The sequence below is a fragment of the Neofelis nebulosa genome, chromosome 5, assembly GCF_028018385.1.
Source record: "Neofelis nebulosa isolate mNeoNeb1 chromosome 5, mNeoNeb1.pri, whole genome shotgun sequence".
Taxonomy (NCBI): Eukaryota; Metazoa; Chordata; class Mammalia; order Carnivora; family Felidae; genus Neofelis; species Neofelis nebulosa.
The window spans coordinates 53,374,192-53,398,890 of record NC_080786.1 but is presented as its reverse complement, the minus strand read 5'-3'; the positions used below and the strand labels follow the sequence as shown (position 1 = coordinate 53,398,890).

Below are 24,699 nucleotides of genomic sequence, written 5' to 3'. Positions count from 1 at the left end.
TTCCTGAAACCAGTCAATATGTTTCTGTACATGGCAAAAGATACACTGCAAATGTGGTTAAATTAAGGATACCAAGATGAGATTACCTGAGATTACCCAAAACGGCTTAATGGAATCACAAGAGTCCTTATATGAGGGAGAGAGAAGAGTCAGAGTAAGAGAGAGATCTGCTGATGATACACTGCTGGCTTGGAAGATGGAGTAAGAGGCCAGGAACCAAGGAATGTAGGCACTCTCTAGAAGATGGAAGTAGATTCTCCCCTAAAGTTTTCAGAAGGAATGCAGCCTTCCATACAGTTACTTTTAGCCTGCTGAAACCCACTGACCATTAGGTCTGTAAGAAAATAAACTTGTGTTGTTTTAAGCCACTAAGTTTATTTTTTTTAAAATTTTTTTTTCAACGTTTTTTATTTATTTTTGGGACAGAGAGAGACAGAGCATGAACGGGTGAGGGGCAGAGAGAGAGGGAGACACAGAATCGGAAACAGGCTCCAGGCTCCGAGCCATCAGCCCAGAGCCCGACGCGGGGCTCGAACTCACGGACCGCGAGATCGTGACCTGGCTGAAGTCGGACGCTTAACCGACTGCGCCACCCAGGCGCCCCTAAGCCACTAAGTTTATAATTTATTACAGCAGCAACAGAAAACTAATAGAAAGATTCAATCTATATAGTCTCCAAAGAGGGTTTAAAATAGACAATTCTTTTTTATGGCTGAGTAATGTGTGCGTGTGTGTGTGTGTGTGTGTGTGTACCCTTTCTTCTTTATCAGTTGATGAACATTTGGGTTCTTTCCTTAAGCTGGCTATCGTTGATAATGCTGCTACAAATATCGGGTGGAGGTATCCCTTTGAATTATTATTTTTATATTCTTTGGGAAAATACCGCGTAGTGCAATTGCTGGATCGTTTGGTATACAGTGGAATATCACTCAGCCATAAAAATGAATGAAATCTTGCCACTTGCAATAATGTGGATAGAGCTGGAGTGTATTATGCTAAGCGAAGTAAGTCAGTCAGAGAAAGACAAATACCATATGATTTCACTCATATTCAACTTAACTATAGAGAACAAGCTGATGGTTACCAGAAGAGAGGTGGTGGGGGGGATGGTTTAAAATAGGTAATGGGGATTGAGGAGTGCACTTGTCATGATGAGCACTGGGTATTATATGGAACTGTTGGATCACTAAATTCTACACCTGAAACTAATATTACACTGTATGTTAACTAACTGTAATTTAAATAAAAACTTGAAGAAAAAAATAAAAATGCCTGCTTTATATTTACCCCACTGATGATATAAACCATTCTGAGCCTTGTTCTCAAATCTTTTTTCTCATGCCAGGTCACCTAGAGAGTTTCAAATGGTCCAATTAAGTCACAGGTAGATTATGACACTACTTCATGTTCTCTCTTCTTATATAGAAGACAAAGACAAACTGGTTCAAAAAGCTTTGACACAGTATTGCATTTTTATGTTTCTGACTTGAAACATAAACATAACTCCTGGCCCCATCCCAGACATATCATTGACTGACTTGTCATAATCTTGCATCTTTCTTGTGTGTTTGAACTTTTGACAATATGTTCTCCTTCTCTCTCTTACTCCCCATCCCCTACTCCACCCCACTTACATTTCTTTTTTGAGAAATGTGTTTATCACAGTCCCAATCTTTCAGCATAATCCCTTAAGGCACACCTAAATGGGAGTTAACACTCATCATTCCCCTAGGCCCCTGTGACTGTACTCATTCACATACACTTAATCATTCAGCATGTTTACTGAACTCAGACTCTGGAGCCAGACTTCGTGGGTTCAAATCTATCTAACTCTCTTTCCTAAATTGTATGAATTTGAATATTCAAATTAATTTCCTTTTTTTGCCTTATTTCATCATGTTTAATATGAGAATAATAGCAATAACTATCAGAAAGGGTTGTTTATGAGACTTATATGAACAGATTATGCAAAGTAGTTGGAACAGCAACTGTTACCAATACTGCAATAGTGAAGACAACACAGCTCTTGTCATCAAGGAGCTTCCTAGTGGGAGAGTCATGTAAGAAAAGAGTTCAGTGTGACTCAGGGTGGATGCCTCAATGGACAGGCTCTGGGAGCACATAGGGGGATGCAGAACCTGGGGGTAGATACAATTAGGTAAGGCCACTTAGGAAGGTAATTCCTCACTTGAGACCTAGAAAACAGAAGGAGTTGGACGGGTAAATGAAGGAATTGAGGAGGAGGTTGTATTGTGGAATCACCATAAAAAGAAGAAAACAAGAGGTTCTGAGCAGTGGGAATTAATAAAAGGATGTTCCCTATAGGATGGACAGGATGTGCAGGAAGGACCATATATTCTGGGTTGGAAGTGACTCTCTTGATTTACCAGAACCCTGCAAATTGAATCCTGTTTTCAGTACAATATGCAAATTCAAGATTATTATTCCCAAATCATAGAGATTGAGTGGGAATCCACGCCTCTGATTCTTACATAACAGGAATTATACAAACTCACAAACTCAGGCCACCATGATTAAACACAGCCAAGCATGTCATACATGCTCAGCTAATACAAAAGATTTTTTTTTCTAAAGAAAAATGTCTTGACGGGCCACCTTGAAATCTAGATGACAACTGAGTCATCCAAAAATAAGAAAATCACAATTTAACATTATTTATAAGAGTTCTACAGAGCAAAATATCTAGAGGTTTTTCAACCCTAGTTAGAGATTAGAATTACCTAGGGAGTTTCTGAAAACTACCTTTTCCTAGGCCTCATCTCAAACCAACTGAAACAGAATATCTAAGAATAGGACCAATTTATTGGCAGGTTTTTAAACTTTCCTAGGTGATGATAATGTGCAGTCAGTAATGAAAATTACTGACTTAGCACTATCTGTAAAATTTTTAAAAGTTTTGGAATATCCTAAACTTTTATATTAAGTGATATATTCCAATTTAGATTACTGTTTCAACCCAAATTTGTAAGGCAAAAAAGGTAGAGATGACTGAGTTCTTAAACTGGTAAAATGGGAGCTATTATTTTAATGATTAAATTGATTTTGTGGTTTGGATTGTCTTTGTACCTTCATGTATACTCACAGTCAGGTTATTGACTTCTATTTTTTTTTATCACTTTATTTTGTTTTTAAAGATGACATTAGGGGTTGTTTCAATAATATCCCTCTGACATTTTATTTATTGTATTGCCAAACTGAACACACCATTAATAGGAAATGGACTGTGTGCATTTACGCACTCATTTATTGTGAAGAAAAAAATACATGTATGTCAGTCAAGAAACAAGTCGCAGGCTGCAGAAAAAAATGTCCTGCTGAACAGAAAATTAGGCAATGGGCAGGAAACAAAGGGCAACATAATGGAAATCTATCAAGCTTGAATTAGGTTACTGACTAATGAGGATCCTGCAGGGAACAGTGATAAGGGGGCTGGATGTTTATTAAAGAACTATTCATGTAAATTACCTGACTGATGGTGTTGCTGGCAAGACCCCTAAGATCCCCCTGATAAGGTAGGACCTAAGGGGCAGCACCATTAAGCAATTTAGATACAGAAGCATCTGAAAAGAAAATTAAGAATTTTATGTACATGTATTCCAGGAGAAGGGCTGGCATTATTCATCAAAATAAAGATACTTTGGCAAAATGCCTTAAGAAATTAGACCTGATGACAGATAATTTAAAAAGAGAGATCTTTTATTTGGAGTTCACCTACGACAGTGTGATGCATCAATGATGCAGTGACACTGTGCAATCAGTAGCAAGCCTATCCAATGCCTGGGTTGGCAAGAGAGAAAAGTGGAGGACAAAAGTGTCTCAGTTCCTCTTCTGAGGTGTGTGTGTGTGTGTGTGTGTGTGTGTGTGTGTGTGTGTGTGTGTGTACACACACATGAGGTTTTTTTCCCCTCTCTTTTTTTCTCCCCAAATTCTCCCTCTTTAAGGGAGGTGAGATAATCCTCCAGTTTCTACAAGGGACACTTAGCTTTCATTCATTCCATTTGCAGTTAGTGAGGCATTTCCAAGTAACATAAGAGGTTCTAGGCCCTGGGTATGTAGCAATGTCTTGAACACAACTCCTATTCCTGAGAGAAAGTGAAACAGACATGAAACAAATAATTAAAGCATAGTATAGGGAGGAAATTGTGCTTCAGTGGAAAACTGTATATTATCTAAATCCAGCACATCCTCTGAGTCATCTGGTCTAGCTATTCATTGCCTCTAAGCTATTTTACAACTCTGTAAATTGTAGAGAATGGTAACAATGCAAAATAATCCTTGCCTACAGACACGCAAACTTTGTCATGTCCAGTGGAGGTTCAACTGACTTCTCTCTCTCCTCTATGTAAGAGATTAGTTTTACCTTTCTTTGCACCTTCCTTTCAATATTCCTGGCCTATAAATGGGTCTGGCTTTCAATTTTTTCCTTAATTTGGTGTAGTATCTTTGCCGGCTTTCTCATTAATGAGTTAAACAAAATCCTTAACATAGATCTGCAGCTCTATAAGAGAATTGTGATTTTATCCTCTTTTGAAATTATTTTTTAACAGGAGACTTCCCCTCAGTGTGGCAGACTGAGAATGGATAGCAATAACCCCTCTGTCTCCAAACACATGGGCTTGCTGGATAAACTTTTTAAAAACAAGCGTACATACACAGCCATGCTCAAAACTAAGAAAGGAAAATCTCCAGCTGCCAGAAACAAAGAAGTCACCAAAAACCACAGTTATGAGCTGGAGCTGAAATCCTGCAGCTTACAGAAACACTGAGTTAGTGCATACCTCACAGGTGGGTTTTTACCACCAGTACCTGGTGGTAAGGTAGAAAGGGTCTTTCCTATAGGGCTGGAAGCCAGAAAGAAGTTGTGATATATGTGTATGGGTGAGGGGAAATCATGGAATAATTGAATCATCATGAACAGGTAGGGACTGAAGCCTGCTATGCAGATAAGAGGCCTGAACTTGAAGCATTCATTTGATGAATGCTTCTCAAGCCAAGAAACTAAGCTTAAAAACCATGCAGCACCAGTGAACCCTGTGAAGACCCTAATGGAAATGCCTGGAAATAGTTCAAGCAAGATCTGTTGAAAGGTGAACTTGGACAATGACAAAATGAGGATCTAGAGAAGACAGGATGGAGCCAAGAGATCTTTGAGAGGTCAAACAGCTAGGACTAGCCCCTGATAAAATCAGGGAAAGAGGAAGAGTCGTCTATAATAATTCCTCAGTTTTTAACTCTAGCAACAGATGTCATTAATAAGAACAGATAGAGAAAGAGAGTGAAAAACAGGTTGGGTGGGGATAGAGGTGATGATAGGTCCGGTTTTGTGTTTCTGTTTGTTGCATTTGAGGTCCAAGTGGATATGTCCAGAAGGCAGGTTTGCAACTCAGGGGATGGTACAGGAGAGAGAAAGAAATTTGGGTATCAACAGGTAGTAATAGGAAGAATGGGATTTTCCAGGGAAAGTGTGTCGAGTAAGAATAAGTGAGAAATAAAGATAACTCTGAGGGACATGAACATTTAAGGGATGACCTGATGAATGGAAGCCCACAGAGTAGGTTGAAAATCAGCAGCCAGTGAATAGGAGGAGAAAATGGGGTCATAAAAGTTAGGAGTTTCTAATAAGAAGCCACCAATGATCAAGTAGATCAAACCTATCTACTGGTTTTGACAAGTAGGAGGTTGTCTGTGGTGACAGTAAGGTTCACTTCTGTGATCTAGTCAAGTATCGAGAGGAAAAGCCAGATTTCAGTGGTTAAGAAGTAAATTCCTCTTTCCAGAGCCCTGTTGCTAGAGTTGGCTTAGTTTCTTCCTAACAGTATCATCCCTTTCAAAAACTCAGAGAGGCGAATTGCCAGCAAGCTTTCGTTCCTCCATTCAATGAATATTTATCAAGCACCTACTACTACAAGCACTGCTAGGCAGTGGCATGTAGGAATCTATAATATCCAATCTTTAGTACAAGGGGTTTAAAACGAGTACTCAAATAAAATAGTTACAGCGCAAGACAGGCTGTCCATGGGGCCTTATGTAAGAGCCTGGAAGTGGAATCAGGAAGTACTCCCAAGTACTTCATTGATTTCATGAACTGAGTTTTAAATAACAATAGTTAATTTATGTAGCACTTATTAGGAGCCAGCTTCCATTCCAGACACTAAACATTTAACTCATTTCACCATCACAGCATCCCCACTGACCCACATTTTACACATGAGAAGGAAGTACAGAGATTGACTTGTCTAGGAACACACAGCTGGAAAGTGATAATGCTGGGATTTGAACCCAGGAACTCTGCTTGAAAAATTAGTGCTTAAAACCACCGTTATACACTGCCTTTTAAAAGACAGCTTGGAATTTGTTCCTTGGATGAGATGGGAATGACTATTCCTATTCCAAGAAAGAGCAAGCAGTAAGACAAAGAAATGTGGAGGCACATGCACAGTTATCCTGGGTTTCACTTACAACTACCCTGGGGAAAAAATCCTCTCATGGTTTATGTCATCCTAATCTTATCTGCTATCTAATTCAGATTATGCCTTTTATTTTAAATACAGTTTGTAGATTATGCTCAACATCACTCATCATCAGGGAAATACAAATTAAAACCACAATGAGATACCACCTTACACCTGTCAAAATGGCTAACATTAACAACTCAGGCAACAACAGATGTTGGGGAGGATGTGGAGAAAGAGGATCTCTTTTGCATTGTTGGTGCAATGCAAGCTTGTGCAGGCACTCTGGAAAACAGTATGGAGGTTCCTCAAAAAACTAAAAATAGAAATACCCCACAACCAAGCAATTGCATTACTAGGTATTTATCCAAGGGATACAGGTATGCTGTTTCGAAGGGACACATGCACCCCAGTGTTTATAGCAGCACTATCACCAATAGCCAAAGTATGGAAAGAGCCCAAATGTCCATCGACGGATGAATGGAAAAAGAAGATGTGGTATGTATATACAATGGAGTATTACTCGGCAATCAAAAGGAATGAAATCTTGCCATTTGGAACTATGTGGATGGAACTGGAGTGAAGTTAGTCAGAGAAAGACAAATATCATATGACTTCACTCATATGAGGACTTTAAGAGACAAAACAGATGAACATAAGGGAAGGGAAACCAAAATAATATAAATACAGGGAGGAGGATAAAGCATAAAAGACTCATAAATATGGAGAACAAACAGAGGGTTGCTTGAGGGGTTGTGGGAGGGGGGATGGGCTAAATGGGTAAGGGGCATTAAGGAACCTACTCCTGAAATCATTGTTGCACTATATGCTAACTAATTTGGATGTAAATTTAAAAAAATAAAATTAAAAAAAATAAATGGTTTGTAGATTTATTCTCTCAATAGTCAGACATTTTTCTATTGAACTCCGGCTGCCAATACCCACATGGTCCACCACGGAACATCTTTGCCTTTTTTAACAACTTCTATTGTCTTTTCCCTTCTTTTTTGCCTGACTTGACTCCAATCTGACAATTTTCAAATTTTACCCCTAAACTCTTCTGTCTAGATTGTGTTTCACCACTCTGGCATCCTTCCAAAACTGTTAAGCAAAGAAACAGAAATTTGATGATGCACTGGTACCAGTGCATCTGAAAGTCCAACCAAAGAAAGGAGTTGGGTTGATTGCCATTTAAATGGACTCATAATTCATTATTCACCATTCAATATTTATCATCCACCACTGACAGTAAAATTGTCAAATGTCATTCTTTTTTTTAATGATGGTACTTTTAATTTTTTTTTTTCAACGTTTTTTATTTATTTTTGGGACAGAGAGAGACAGAGCATGAACGGCGGAGGGGCAGAGACAGAGGGAGACACAGAATCGGAAACAGGCTCCAGGCTCCGAGCCATCAGCCCAGAGCCTGACGCGGGGCTCGAACTCACAGACCGCGAGATCGTGACCTGGCTGAAGTCGGACGCTTAACCGACTGCGCCACCCAGGCGCCCCTATGATGGTACTTTTAAAGTTTATTTTATTTTATTAATTTTTTTTTAGTAATCTCTACACCCAACATGGGCTCTAATTCATGACCCCGAGATCAAGAGCTTCACGCTCTTCTGATTGAGCCAGTTAGGTGCCCCAACTGCCACTCTTATTAGTAGATGGTTCTTAATGTCCATTTATGTAGAAATACAAATAATACTTCCAATACTAAACTTTGTTCTGTGTGAGCACAACTTGCCCCTCATCAAAGGGATAACCAATAGGAAGACTTTGGAGAGTGGAAAGAAGCTTTATTCACTATGATGCTGGGTAATGGGCTTAAACCAGAGGTGTGCTAGGCAAACCAGGACATATGGTCATATGGTTAATTATTTACATAATCCCATTCTTTGCTGTAAAATATTTGTTAAAATAATGTTCCAGTTGACCAGGATAATTTTAAGCAACAAATTTAAATTCAGAAGAATGACTTAAAAACCACCATTCCTTAAATTTACAACTCCCTTTCTCATTTCACACAGTGATGTTCCTTACCTATCTGACACCCAAAATGCATTATTTGTCAATACCTTGCCATTACAATAAAATTTATTTTCAGAAATAACCATTTGATAATCAGTAACAACCATGTTTTCTAGATTTTTTTTAACTTTTAAACAATAATTAAAAACCATTCATTTCAATTTTAAAGATCTTCAAATTCAGTAAAATATTTCATGTAGGAAATACAATTTGAACTTACCAAACAAAAGTAGTACACCTTATAATTTCACTGTTTTAAACTCAATCACAAGTAAAAATTCAAAGTAGTTGCACAGAGTAATAGAATTGAAGTAAGTCAAATTGTACCTTTGCCTTTAGAATCCATGTGCTATCACTGCTTCTTATGAATTTAGTACTTATATGCAAGAATATGTAGTACCAGGTGTTGGAGACATGAACTGTGCCCAAAGTGACCTCAAACAATTCCTCACCACATACACTGACTCTCAAAACAAGTATATACAGTTGACCCTGTATGTTGGGTCAACTGCATAACTTGAATTAACTTCAATGTAAAATACAATGTTTATTAAAGGATAAGTAATAAAAATGTGCCATTTTGAAACATACATATATAATATTAAGACATCAGTACTGTAGCAATTATTTAAAACTTATACCAATGAAAGGTTTGTGGGGAGGAGCACTGTGTCACTGACATAATTTCTAATTGTTGTCCCATGGTGATAATAAAAAGCAGACTGACTTTTAGTTGGTTTTATATTATTTTTTAATTCCATACAGACTATGCACTCATTGTCTGCACTGGGTAGACTGCTCCCACTGGCCCACTCTTGGTCAGGCACTGCTTCCATAAGACCATAGCAGCCCTTTCAGTCCATTCTCTAAGCTCTGGCCCGCTTTTCCTTAGGTTCTTCAGTTTATATTGGTGTGTCTTGTGTCTGTCTTTACAGTTAAGATAGCTCGCAATGTAATAACGTGAAATTTTAAAAAGCACGTTTAGATATAATGCTAAAAACTAGAACATAAACTCCCCCAGGAGGGGGCAGATTCATCCCTCTCAACCTCAGAGTAGGAATTCACTAGACTTCAATTGTTTAATTTGTTTTATGGTCATCACTAAGGCCCACTTCCAGCTATTATGGTATAGTTCCAAGTTAGCTTTGACTAGTTTTATCCAAGCCCATCCCTGGCTGAAGCAGACAATGTATTAGTTTCCTAGAGCTGCCGTATGAATTATCACAAACTCAGTGGCTTAAAACAACAAAAATTTATTCTTTCACAGTTATGGAGGCTAAAAATCCAAAATCAAGGTGTCAGCAGGGCCATACTCCCTCCATATTCTCCAGTGGAGAATCCTTCCTGGTTTCTTCTAGCTTCTGATGGCTCCAGACATTCCTTGGCTTGTATCTGCTAACTCCAATCTCTTTCTCTGTCTACACACGGCCTTCTTTCTGTGTTTCTCTTCTTCATGTCTGTGTCTTCTAAGGACCTCTGTCTTTGGACTTAGGGCCCTCCCTAATCAAGGATGGCCTCATCTCAAGAGATCTCCAAATCCTTAATTATATCTGTAAAGACTCCTCTTCCAAATAAGGTTACATTCACAGGTTCCTGGGGTTAGGATATGAACATAATCTTTTGGGGGGCCATTATTCAACATACTTACAGGTAGTGACAGTGTTGGTAAGCTAAGAACCTCCCACAAATAAGATGTTGGAGAAAAGAGAAGTCCTTTTTGTAAAATGAGGATTGTTAAATATTGAGTAGATCTCAGTCCACTGGCCAAGAATTCTGCCCTGGGGCCAAGTGCCTTGGAAAGAGACCGAAAAATACCAAGAACCGAAGAGGCCAAGAAAAAGAGGCTTAGGTTTGTGCTTGGTGTCCCCACAAAGAACAGTAATGGGAGCCAGAAGTATCACAGAGAATACTATGAGTGGGCAGGACAACTTGTGACCCTTGCTAGTGCATGAGCTGGTCTCTTTTATAAGGGCAGTGGGTAAAGCAGCATGGAAACCACAAGCCATTCAGTATGAGTAGCTGGACAAGGTGAGACTGGGAGCAAAGGCTGAGCATGGCATGGTTGTTCTGGGGGTGGCCTCTCCTTGAAGAATAGTCTGGGACCTTTCCTATCATCTGTCAGGAGCTCCCCAGAAGCATGTAACAAAGGGCTTTTTCACACTGAAAGGTCTCTGGACTTGATGGTCCATGAACACTCAATGAGCTCATTTTTCCTTCCTTCCAAGTTGCTCCATTCCCACAGTAGCAAATGCACATTCATTATCTTGTCACAACTGTGCTAAAGGGTAAATTTTAAAATAATGCTGCTCTGCACCACAGCCCTAATTGCCTCCAAACTATTGTATGCTTGCTTTCTTAGCACGTGTACAAATGAAGTCAAAAGATCTGGCTGTATTTGTTTTTCAGCTTGTTCATCTGGGGATGCATACTGGAAAAATCAGTGCAATTTTCAAAGTGCCCCAAAGGTTCAAGATGAAGTTAGTTATTATCCCTCCCAACACCAACCAGATGGAGCTAGATTTCTAATAACTACCACAAATTTTCCCAAAAAGATACATTTTTTCAAAAACAACTTCCTAGCCTTGTTTGCTATATTCCCCAAACACTGAACTTCCTTTCTTATCAACTTTTGATGAATGATCAGGAATCTTATTTACAACTTCTGTGAGTGAGAATATGACTCCTTTAGGCCTGTTTACCCCCATGACACCAGAGCAGCAATATTCTGAAACCCATCAATGCAACAGTGATTTTCAAAGTCATCTTTTTATTTATTTTTCAAAAACAGTGTACTGGACATTTATTTTTCTCTTTGATCATTTTATAAAATCCTGAATTTCCCCACAGCTCTTCATTTTGAAGTGCCATAGCTTTTAACAATCATATTTTATTAATAAGGGAAAAAGTTGATGGAAAATAAAACAACAAAGCCTTTATCTACTGTTTTTCATGACTATGCACAGCTGAATGCTATATCCACTTGTGTTTTGAAGTAAGGTTCTGAAACAAGAAGAAAATAACAGAATACTAACCATGAACTTAACCTTTTAGGTTTATGACATGAAAGCAAAAAGGAATTACAAAATAGAGCACATAAATAGATTGTGTGTGTAATCATGTCTTCTAGAATGGCATCTACAACACAGTTGCTGGGCTCAAAGCCTTTGTACAGTAATTATAGAGTTACAGAAGTCTATTATGAAGTTGGGCATTGAGTAATAGTATCTTGGGGTCTTTTAGGAGAGCAAAATAGAGAAACCAAATTATTAGGGCTCAAGAATTGAGAGGGGAGTAGATAGAGGAGTAGCAAATACAGATGTCTCAAGAAATTGGGGAGTGCTAAAACTATATGGACTTTTGACAAGGTACATAATCTTTCCAAATTTAAATTTACTTAAATTATCACTATGTTGTACACCACAAACTAATGTAACATTGAATGGCAACCATACTCAAATTTTAAAAAATTAAAACAAATAAATTTACTTAAATTAGCTAAACTAGAAAATTTTTTCAGTAAATATTAGCTTCCCTTCTCTTTGTACTTTATAAGATTAATGGAGAATTAAAATGTGCCATCAGGGTACTTTGGTTGCTAGAAGCAGAAACTGACAGCCTAACTTAGGGGAAAAGGAAAAATTTATCAAAAAAGATAATAGAATTAAAAGAAAAGCTGAAGAACTCAGTCTTGGGAAAAGACATGAACCAATGTAAGTTTAGAGGATGCAGGTAGCAGAATCTAATGGTCTGCATCAGTCTCCCGTCAGTCTCAGGGCTGAACGAATGCTAACCACTTTCAATCTTGTACTACTCAGGTAAGATTCCTACTCAGAGCACCTGACTTACTCGCCAGGATCACAAAACAACTCCTTAGCAAGAACAGAGAGGGAATCTTGATTGACAATCCTAGCAGATTGCTAGCCCTTAATGGGGAAGACACTGTTCTGCAAAATTGGGGTGTTATTACCTAACAGAAGGGAAACAGCTAACTAGGCATACAAAACAAGGGATCCCACTATGGTATGCAACAGTGTTAGGTAAACTACACAGCACTACATAAAGGCCAGGTGCAATCATTATGACCCTACCAGTGGAGAGAATTAGGCAGGGAGGGGGATGCAGGGAAGGAAAAGTAGGAAAATACTTAAACTGGAAGTTTAAACTGGAATTTAGAAAGATATAGAAAACTTTAGTGGCTAGAGGAGTTGATGGGTATGAGCACACTCCACTGAAGAGGGAGAAACTGAAACTGAAAATAGGTGATAAACAGGTAATAAATGAGGTCTGAGAATCCAGAGGAGTAATTGGGGGACAGACTCTCCAGGTTGGAGGAACTGGCCCAGGCCAACACTCCCATCTCTGAATTAGGAAGGAGGGAACAGAGAAAATAAGGGGAGAAGGAAAATCTTGTGGCAGAGAGAAGTTGAGGCACTGCCTACCCAGTTCATTTCCTTAATATTTCTAATAAGTAAAAGGTGGCGCCCAGAGTTGACAGGTGCTGCAGAGAACATTGGGGAACAAAAGAAACGAAAACCTGAAATATTTTATAATTTTGTAGCAGAAAACATTACAGTTGCCAGAATTCACATACTACAGAGTAAAATGTCATCCTAATTCTTGGATTTTACTTAGAGTATTTCTCTGATGTATTCTCAGAGTATTCTGTAGGTGAGAGGTGCCCATCCACACTGCTGGCTGCCTTCTCTACATGAGGTTGTGTAATCTTATTGAAAAAGATGTCTAGCCTTTTCTCTCAGCTCCTGTAAGATCATCCTTAGTTGTGGTCCTTGAGCTAGCCAAATTATTAACAATATGAATAAGCGTGGAGGCTAGCCATTCCAGAAAGATCATCAGTGCGATTTAGGGTGGGGACTTTGGATCATATAATATTAGCTGACTTAGAGACTGAGATTAACCACACAGAAAATTAATCAATCATACCAACATAACGGAATCCCAATAAAAACTCTGAATACCAAGGCTTAGACGGGCTTTCTTGGTTTTCAATACTCTCTGTGTATTGCCACACATTAATGATGGGAACACAACATGGCCTGAACTCCACAAGGAGAAAACAGTAGAAGCTCTGTATTTGACACTTCCCTTTCTCTGCCCTGTGTGCTTCTTTCCTTGGTTTATTTTAACCTGTATGCTTTGCCCTGTAATAAACAATAACCATGAGTGTAAGAGCTTTCAGTAAGTTCTGTGAGTCCTTCTAACAAACTATTAAAATTGGGGTTGGCAAAACTCGCTACAGAGGCTTAATGCAAATTGCAGAAGTGCTTCCTGCTTGTCAACCTGGAGACAAACATATGAGACCAGGGTAGCAGGACCAGAGTGGAAGCTAAGGAAGATTTGCCATCTGGTGACTTTTAGTTTGAGATCCATAGCAGACCCTGCCTGGCAAGCCACCCTTTACAACATCCGTTTGCCACCCAAGACTGCCAGAAATGACAGGTGCAACCTATAATGTGCAGAATGCAGAGGCAAGGCCTTCATTCAGTCCTTTTCAGAAAACTTGTTCTGCCAGATTCTCCTACTTCCAACACACCTACATTGGTCACTTATCTCTGGAGTCTACCCAACAGAAACCCTCTCTCCACACACATAAAGATCCTGCCCTCTCACATACCCGAGGATCCAGCCTTTGTACACACACAGAAACTCATCCATAATTACAGCAGATTGAAATGGCCATAAATTTTCTGACATTTCTCCCAGTGAAAGATGGGATGTTCCATCTCTTTGAATCTGGGCAGGCTTTGTGACTGCTTTAATCAAAAGAACATGGCAGGGGTGCCTGGGTGGCTCAGTCCGTTAAGTGTCCGACTTTGGCTCAGGTCATGATCTCCCAGTTTGTGAGTTCAAGCCCTGCATCAGGCTCTGTGCTGGAAGCTCGGAGCCTGGAGGCTATTTCAGATTCTGTGTCTCCCTGTCTCTCTGCCCCTCCCCGCTCACACTCTGTCTCTCTCTCTCAAAAATAAATAAACATTTTTTAAAAATTAAAAAAAAAGAACATGGCAGAAGTGACACTGCCATTTCTGGGGCTCAGGCCTTGAGAAACACAGCTTCAACTTCTTATCTTTTAGAGCACTAGATCGGGGGAAGCCAGTCCCCTGCATAAGAAGCTCAAGCTAACCCCCTTGTAAAGATGACTGGGCAGTCTCAACTATTCCAGCCAGCTGAGCCCAGGTGCCAAACATGAGCATGAAGAATCCCTCTTGAACATCCCAGCATTGCAAAATGCAATCTAAAGAAGCAACAAACTGCTGGAACAGAGAGGGCACACACAGGACCCCGTAAAGCCATTCTAGTCATCTAGTCACTTCAGCCAACCCAGTTGAGGCCACAGTCATGCAGGAGCAGAGATGAATTATCCCTGCTACGTCCTGTAAAGATTTCTGACCCACAAATCTGTAAGATATAATAAAAGGGTCATTTTTTTTATGACACTAAGTTTTAGGAAGTTTGTTATACAACAATAGATAATTATAGCACTCCTTCATAAATGAGGCCCAGTCTTTCATACATGAGTCTCTACCTTCTCATGCCTTAGGAGCCTGGTTCTCTCTCATATGCAGAGCTGTAACCATCTCACAGCTACAGAGAACCAACCCTGTTACATGCACAGGAATTCAACCCTCTCCCACCTGAGAACCCTGTCCTCTCATCACATATGAACAAAGCTCTTTCATACACAAGGATAAAACCTTCTAATACCCACATAAAACTGTCATTAATACACACACAAGGATTGAGTCCTCTCCCATCTGGGGACTGAGCTCTCACACACCTGGAAGGTCACATTCTTATGCCCCCTTGGAGAGTGGTGCTCATTTTGATGGCCTGACCTCCATGCTCAGAGATGCCTCTTTCTCTCTGTCTCTGTCTCTATCTTTCACAGGATCATTCAGTCTTCTCCCCACTTCCTCCATCCTTCCACCCATCTCTATCATGCACACACACACAGGATCAAGCAGCTCCCTCATACATTGTCTTTCTCTTTTCAGCTACAACTAGCACTTAACAGTGGCCTTGTAGAGACCATGATGTGACCTTTGGAGTCTGATGTATTAGTTACTTCTAATGATAGCCATTTCAGACTCCTTAGGAGGAGAGAAAGGGTGGTGATGGGTTAGATTGTTGGGCAAATGAGTCAGGGTTGAGAGTGATGTCTGTGGCCATGTTGTAACAAAAGGAACACACATCAAACCAGAAAATCAACACCTAGAAGGTCCATTCTTTGCTCCTGTGAACTTGACCAGTGGCCTTTCCACACAGAAGTGCAGTTGTTTTTTGTTTTTTTTTTTTTAATTAAAGTGGGCAAAATCGCTCCACAGACTGTACCCTCCATGACTGTTGTTAAAATGCTTAATCTAGTGTCTTGTGTCCCTTCAGTAACAACCCTATACTAAATAACCAGTGAAAAGGAAGCAAAAACACCCTCTTCAACTCACTCAGTGATGCTGGGAGCTTAAGGAGGAAAAGTCTTCATAAGTTATTTAATTTCTGCATAAGAATAAACAGCCAGCAGAAAGGGATTTAGTTAATGATACATTTCCTAGAATCCTAGACCCACTAACAACTATCAGGTATGGGTCAAAAAGCAGTTAGAAATGTAAGAGTCAATTAAAAACCCATTGTACCTTATCAAAAAGAATCTGTGTTACTTGTCTGTGAGCTCAGCTGTGATTATTGAGCTAAAAAGAAAGCTGACTGAGGCAGCTCCCTCCTTCTCCAAATGCCATACACAGCAATCTGCACAATTATGCTCTACTGCTGCTTAGACAGCCCCAGAACAAGCGTGGTGATTGGGCATTTACAATTTGCTTAGCTCGCCACCATACAGCCTCCCTTTGCTTTGGCAGTTGGGATACTTAGTGCGGAGAGCCAACAGGATCAAGAAAAACCATGAAGAACAGCAACTGTTTTATCCTTATCTGTTTTGAGAAAAAAATCACGTTGGACCTGTCAGAAAGACTGTGAAGGGATCTGCATGAGGCGTCCAGGAAATATAGTCAAGTGAATGGAAATACCTCAGGGAACATAAACTGAGAAACCTGCTGTTAAAATCAAATCTTTATATTTCGATTTGCTTCTGTTTTGATAAACCATCTGGCCCTTAGTTTTCATGTTTAGAAAATGAAGTTGATCCATCAAATGATGTTATCCTCCCTTCTAGTTCTCAGACTGGGAACTATTCTTGGCTTGGAACATCCTAAAAGGAAAACTAGGGTTTATAGATGAGAATTAGTTTTAACCACCAGAATCTTAAAGGGTCTTTCAAGTTGCAAATGGATCTTTGAGAAGCTAATGAACCTATGGACATTCTCCCCCCAAAAATATGAACATGAACTTACACAAATATTTTACATACAATTTTAGGAAACCTAGGAGTGAATAGGAAGTCTTAGAAGTAAAGTGATTTTCCCAAGGCCACTCAAAAAGAACTAGTATAGAACCTACATTTCCCAGCTTCCAATGCATTCTATGCATTGGAAAACCAGTCTTCCAGCTGAGTCAGCCAAACTATAAGCCTCATGAGGGCAGGGACCATGGTGGTTCTACTTTCAACCTAGACCATAATTGACTCATTCACTCACTGGTGGAGTAAAAAAAAAAAAAAATCAGATTTAGAACCACTGTCAACAGTTTTGTTTTTTAAAATGGCATTTTACACTTGTAACTCTTGACAGATTTGGTCTTCTATTTCACTTGTTCCAAAATAAATGATTTTTCACACATATGTACATACATCCATAAAGTACTACCCAGCATACTTCCATAAATGCAGTGGCATAAAATATATCTTAGAATCATATTCTAATGATGTTGTTTTTTCTAGATATTTTTCCCCATTGGCATGCTTAATTGTTCACAAAATACCTTTGGTTAGGTTTTTCTAGATCTTACTACTATAAAATCCAAAGTTCCACTTTTCAAAAGTTAACAGAGTGGTCTCTGTAGAATTACTCAATCAGGCTAAAATTAATTTTAATTTTAATACACACACACATATAATAAGCACCGGTCCTCACACAATTATTAAATGTAATCAAGCTATTACTCTTCAGTTTCTATACCAATGCTTTTTCTTCTTGCAAAAACATGTGTGCTCCACCTCTTTCACTTCATAGCAACTCAAACAGGTCATTTTCAGACCTCCTTAACGATGAATTTCTTTTTATTTCATTTCCTTCTTCACCTCTTTATTACACTTATCTTTCTCTTCACTCACAGATTTCACATTGCTGTTAAACCGTGGCAACTCCTTGTCAGAACAAAGAACTCCCTACACTTGCTTCTTTAACAACCTCCCCAAAGCATATTTCTGTATCACCCAACTCAGCCTAGACAGGATCCTCTCATCCAGCTTTCTCCCCTTATCTGTCCATGAAGCTTTTTAGAAGTCAGTAAAGATGTGGTGTAGTCCTGAATATAGTCTTGATATGATGAGGAGGCCAGAAGCCAGATCCTTTTCCTCTTTGCCACAGTATAGCCAGGAGAAGGGCATGTAGCTAGAGCTCAAAAAATCAGATATTCTCTTCCAGGACTTTGAACCTTGAGCAACAGACACAAGGACAAAAGATTCAGACTCATTTACTGGTCCCACCCTAACCTGGACCTTCCTGCTAGAAGACTATGTATGGCTAGGCCTTTGTTTCTGGGGTCTCTAGCATTCCCATCAATCCTGAGAGCCCCCTAACCACCATCAATCCTGCCAATCAGCTCCCTTTCACTTAAGTCGGCCAAAGCAGTTTTCTGTGGCTGCAACCAAAGAACCTTCATCGATTTATAAAGAAATCCAGGGAGCAGGCTAAAACAGACCACTTCACTTCCTCTCTGATACCACAGCCACATCATACCACTAAGAGATGGTTAAATGCTTCTTTTCTACCAACTATTTCAGAAAGTCACTCTGTCCAATGAGGGGGGGGGGGGGTGGAATTCCCTCAACCAGGAGCCAAGATATCTGGATACTGACCCTGACTGTGCCAATAACAATTATGAGTCTCAGTGATATTTATTCATCCTCTAGGTAGCAAGTAGTAGTGCTTACACTCATTGAGCACTTACTGTGCACCTGTCATTGTTCTAAGTGCTTTAGATATACAATCATTTCCTCCTCACAATAATTTTATGAAAATACTACAGCTATCCCCTTTTTTCAGATGGAAAAGTGAGTCATGGAGAGGTTAAATATCTTTCTCAAAGTCACACAGACAAGAAGTAGCTTCATCCTAGAAAATCTGAAGAATATGTGCTCTCAGTTATTTCACTATGCTGTCTTTCTGGGTCTTGGAGTCTTTTTCTCTCAGTTATAATTGGCCTATGTTAAGGAGACTTAATTCTGGGGCACCTGGGTGGCTCAGTTAAGTTAAGCATCTTGATACTGGCTCAGGTGGTGATCTCATGATCGTGAGATCAAGTCCTGCATCGGGCTCTCTGTTGTCAGTGCGAGCCCACTCAGATCCTCGGTTTCCCTCTCTCTCTGTCCTTCCCCACCCACTCTCAAAAATAAAAATAAACATTTTGGGGAAAAAGGGATACTTAGTTTCTGCTTTGAAGAGATATATACTCTAATTGTAGACTATTGTGAAGGGTCCAGGACTGCTCCACATGTGATTGTTTTAAACTTTAGCCCTATCCGAAAGATCTTTGTCACTCCCTTCAGCTCCCAATAAATGTTCTGAGTGATGCCCTCATAGCCTATCCAATCAAGAGAGAGAAAAGCTCTCTTCTTGCCATATCTGTGATCTTCACCTTAACTGTCTGTTCCCATTGCTGCTGTAACAAACTGCCACAAACTTAGTGGCTTACAACAACATACGTATGTTATCTTATGGTTTCAGAGGTCAGAAGTATGACACAGGTCTCACTAGACTAAAGCCAAGGTGTTGCAGGGTTGTGTTTCTTCTGGAGGTGCTGGGGCGGGCGGGGGGGGGGCAGCAATTTGTTTCCTTGCCTTTTCCAGCTTGCAGAGTTTTCCTGCACTTCTGGCTCATGACCCCTTCCTCCGACTTTAAAGTCAACAGTAAGGCATCTTCAAATCTTTCTCTGAATAAGATGTTCTGCTTTGCTTATCATACCTTCACTGACTCTTTTAAGGACAATTGTTATTACATTTAAGGCCAACCTAGATAATCTCTTGATCTCAAAGTTCTTAATCACATCTTTAAAGTCTTTTTGTCATGTAAAATAACATTCTCACAGGTTCCAGAGATTAAGAGGTAGAAAACTTTGGTTGACATTATTATGCCTCCCATAATCATAGTCTGAATAGAAAACAGTCAAACCTACTACAGCAATGGAAAATACTCGAGATATCTAAGTCCAGAAATAGTGAAGGGGATTCTGCATTTCTTGGACTATTTTAAATAGATAATTATTAAAGGAGCTAATTCTCCCTCTGACTGTGGCACAAACATGGAGGAGGCAGACACCCAGAGAAAGGGGAAATCACAAGTTGGGATTCCCTCTGATTAACTACAAAAATTGTATGAGTTTTTATTGTTCAATGAGTTCTTTAGTTTATCTTTTAGTGTTTAAATTCAAAAGCAGTTGGCTTTTCAAGCCCAGTGAAGCCCCAGATTTCTGGATTCTCCGTATTACCTTCCATTTTTAATCTCAAACTAGCCAATTTTTACTTGAATATCTTATCTAATGAAGCAAGAAAAACCATTACCAAATGTTCTGCCACTGGGTTTCCAACTTCTCCGCCTGAAATATCTATTGCTTTACTGCCTGACTGCAAATTTAGAACCACATATTTTAGGTTTTTATACAGCAGTACTCACTTCATGGTACCAATTTCTATATCAGGGTAATATAAAATGTTGTAACAAATAGATCTCAAAGGGTATAAGGTCTCCTACACAATTAAAGTTAATTTCTTGCTGACACAGGCCAATGTGAGTGTTCCATGTTGGTGAATGGTTTTCTTTTGTGAGATAATTCAGTGGCCTGGGTTCTTTCCATCTTGTGGCCCTGCCATCATTTCCCAGGTCCTAGTTGCTATCAACTTACATCCATCTCACATAAAGGGAAAAAAAGTATGTAAGAAGCACTGACACATCTTTAAGTTTTTTGGCCCAGAAATAGCACAGTCCTCTTCATCTCAAACTCTATTGGTCAGAACTTAGAGTCATATTTCCATACAGATCTGCAAAAGAGGCTAGGGAATGTAGTTTATTTCTGTTTTCAGAAAGAAGAGGAGAATATTCACTTTGTTTGGCTTATCAGCTCACCAAAGTGAGAGTGAGTACTAGGGCAACTGCTCCATTTGCTCTGATCTGTATTAGAAGGTAGTAGAAAGTACCTTGGAGCTATGCCTCTTTTCATGGATTATAAGATCCCATGATTTTCCATTTATAATATTCTTCAGATCACTTATTTCAGAACAGTGCCACCCAACTTTAAGACTCCTTTTGTAAAAAGGATAGAAATGGTGGAGTGCAATGGAAAGGACACAGATTTTAGCATTAAATAGAGTTGTGATTGAATCCTGGGTTTATCCCCTTACTAGCTATTTAATCTCTGGTGGGTTACTTTATTTCTTTGAACATACCCCTACTTTTTTTTTTTTTCAAGAAAAAAAGAAAACTTTACCCATGGTTATCTTTTCCATGTATCTCACAGTCTAACCACTGATATCTTACTGGCAAAGCTAATAGCTTTTCATCATTGTTTTAACATCTTCATGTCAAATATTACTCTCATGGAGAGTGTGCCCAGGGGAAGCAAGTGTTCACCTAGCTGTGTTTCTAAGGTTATATGGAGAATTAATACTATAGTTATCATACCTAGCAGCATGCTTTGTATATTAAAGATGCTCAGTAATGTTAGATTCCATTTTTTTCTTTCCATTTTCCATTTGTTTAGAATCAGGGAAACATGACTGTGTGAGGAAATGTTGGTGCAGTGAAGTACATATGCTTTTCTACTTGATTAAAATTTCACAGTCCATCTAGTTACCCTATAACCATTGAGGAGATGTCTCCATTTCTGCCACACATTCTTTGTTTAATAGGATAAAGCTCATTTCAGAGATTGCTGGAGAGTACTTTTCATTAGGATTTACAGGACCTACTTTTAAAATTCAAGGCCTTAGGGTATTTACAATTCAACTACAGAGTCAGAGTACATGGAGGAGAAAACAACTTTCCCTAGACCACTAATTGCAAACTAGAGGCCACAGAACACATCAGCCCATAGGCATGGTTTGTTTGTCTATACTATGCTAGCAAAAAATTTTATTTGCTTCCAACATTTAAAAGCCAAGAGATATCATATTAAATTTGAATTTCTGGCTTATGGAGAGAATTGGGAAAGGCTGGACAGACCAGGCCCATAGCACCCAAGGTAAAGATGTGTTCAGTTGAGAGTAGCTACTCCTTTAGCACAGAGCAGAAACTCTTGTTTGTCTCAGCTCCCCACCTCATCTACCCAGATGCTTACCTATATTCTCTGCCTAGCTATTGTAGGCAAATGACTTTATGCCTCTTTTCTGAGTTCTATGGTCTGTAAGGCATAACTACGTTTTTTTACTTGCATAGTTCCTGTTCCTTCAGGTGAAAATCTGTTGGATCAAGTCACATTATTTTCTCAGCCTTATAATATTCTATGAAAATCATGCCCACATTTGAGAATGTACCTCTGACCAGTGGGCTTAGATGCCATGACCGAACTGGTGTTTCAGCCAGTTTTGTCTGGATCAAAGATGTATTGTAGTGGGGAGAAAAGAGTTAGAAAATAAAGGCAATAGTTTAGAAGAGATGAAGTGGTGGTTTGAACTACAGCAATGGAGAACAGCCAGATGTGGGAGATTTGGGAGGAGGCAGAATCAATAGGAGCTTATAACTGCTTGGATTTGGGTATTTATTTACCCTTAACCTCCTCCATGAATCTCACTGGACTTTCCATACCCACACTCCCCAGGTTAGTCAGACTCTTCTGGTCATCTTCTAATTCCTGGCTAGTTTTCTAATAGGTTTCTTAACTAAAAGGGCCAAAGGAAAGGGAGGCATCAAAGTTGAATCTTAAATGGTAGGTGCCTTTAATGAAGACAAACAATGCAAGAGAATGGGCACTGTTGGTTTTCTTTTTTGGAGGGTAGGACACGGGAAAAGGCTGGAGGTAGGGGAAGTTAAAGGGTTTAGTTTGGCAGGCAAGATTCAAATAATGGATAGAGATGTCCAGTGGTACAGTATAATATTCAATCACGTGAACTCTAGAACCAGAATGGCTGGGTTTGGATCCTAGCTGTACTACTTCCTACCTGGTAGGGTAAGTAAGTTATTTAACCTCTCAGTGCCTTGATTTCCTATGAAAAATGGGAATTGGCAATGCCTACTTCATAATGGCAATACAGGAGTGAGTCTGGGACCTTAGAAAGAGATATGAGCCATAAAAGGCATGAACAAAGGATGTGTTTCCTCGGGAACACAATGGAGAGGGAAGATAGCCAAATGCAGAGCCCTTCTGGAGGCAGAGAGACAAATGGAGCCCTAGGGAAGCAGTTCTCAAATGTAGCTGCATATTGTAAAACCTGGAGCAATTCCAAAAAAATACTAATGTCTGGATCTCACCACCAGAGATGCTGATTGAGTTGTTCTGGTATGTGGCCTGAGTGTTGGGAGTTTTAAAATTTTTACTCAAGTGATTGTAATCTATAGCCAATTCTGAGAACTACATTCCTATTGGAAGACACAAAAGATGTAGGATTTCTCATTTTAAAATGGACTACATCCACCAAAATGTACATTTAAATGTAAATTCCAATAATTCTTTTCTTATAACACTACTGTATGTTCATGACTTACAAAGATGTAATAAAAATAGTATCTAAATACTATTTACCAGAAATCAGAGTAAAAATAATGTACTGATTAAGAGCAAGGGCTCTGAAATTAGTCCTTCATTCAAATTACAGCTCTACCATTCACTTGGCTGTGTGAATTTAAGAAAGTTATGTATCTTTCTGTGCTTTAATTTCCTCATCTGTAAAATAAGAATTATCTCACTATCACACAGAGTTATCACACACACGTAAATGCATTATTATAAAGACCTTTAAATTATGAGTCTGATGCTTATTTTCAGTGTGGAGGTGACAACTTTTGTGTCTCAGGCCTAACTAGGAAGCTTTAAGCTGGTCTATACCCGGTGCACTGGATGCTGTAGTACATTCCTGGGATGTTCTTTCAGGATCAAGCCACTCATTTCCCTAATGCCAGAAGTGCTGGCTCACAACTAGGAACTGTCCTTGGAAAGAGGAACTGCTTTCACCAAGATCACACATCCTTTCAGGGAGCCATCCACATCCAATGGCTGATCAACATAGGGATACAAAACCCTAATTCCTTTGCATCAATTTAAGATATCTCCGATGGTACAGCAGCACTCCAGAGTTCTCAGTGGGATCAGTTGAAACCTCTGTGCCAATTATTTCACTGCTCCCCTCTCCCTTCTTCCCATGATTCCTTCATGGGCATTGTACCTGAAAACATACCCAGATACATTATCTGCACAAGGACCTTCATTTCAGAGTTGTTTCCCAGGGAATCTGAGCTAAGACAGTAAACATGAAGACCAAGGGTGACTGACTACTAATTTAAGGAGAAGTATAAAATTCAGAGGGCCTCCTGGGCAAAACATAAAAAAAGAATTCTCTCTCCAGGGTAGTTGATAGTGGGAAAGAGGAGGGAGGTCAGAATAAGCTGAAGATCAGGCTGGGGACTTAATCATAATGGTAGCAGAGTTCCAGAGAAGGCTGAATTCACTACCCTATCAAGTCTGCTAAGAAAGGTTAATGCCCAATTTGAGATAGAATAGGACCTTGAGACTTGGATTAGGGACTTCCAATTTGACATACTTAAAAATACTTGAAACCCCTCATCCCATTGAACCACTTGGGCTTACAGAAGAGGCCCAACCCTCCCTGTTGAAAGCTATCATTCCCCCATTGCCCAATGATAATACTACAAAGAACTTTGACTTGAAAGACAATATGTGATTCCTCAGAGTGAACCCCTACCTCCCCTATTGGCCAACAAACCAAAAACTAGGATCGAGCTATAACTAACCAGCTGAGGAAGTACTGGGCCTCCTAATGGAGGAAAGGACCTAGCAATATGTACCAGCAGGATTCAAGAGAGGATGCACAGCCTGGGTCTTAAGGATGCTGGCTCAAGGA

The 24,699-nt window shown here is 39.5% G+C and overlaps 1 long non-coding RNA gene across 1 annotated transcript in view; it reads right to left on the bottom strand.

Moving 5' to 3' along the window:
- LOC131512088 (uncharacterized) overlaps positions 1-24,699 on the bottom strand; it is a 178,524-nt gene that overhangs the window by 25,084 nt on the left and 128,741 nt on the right. The gene's annotated exons all lie outside the window — the stretch shown is intronic.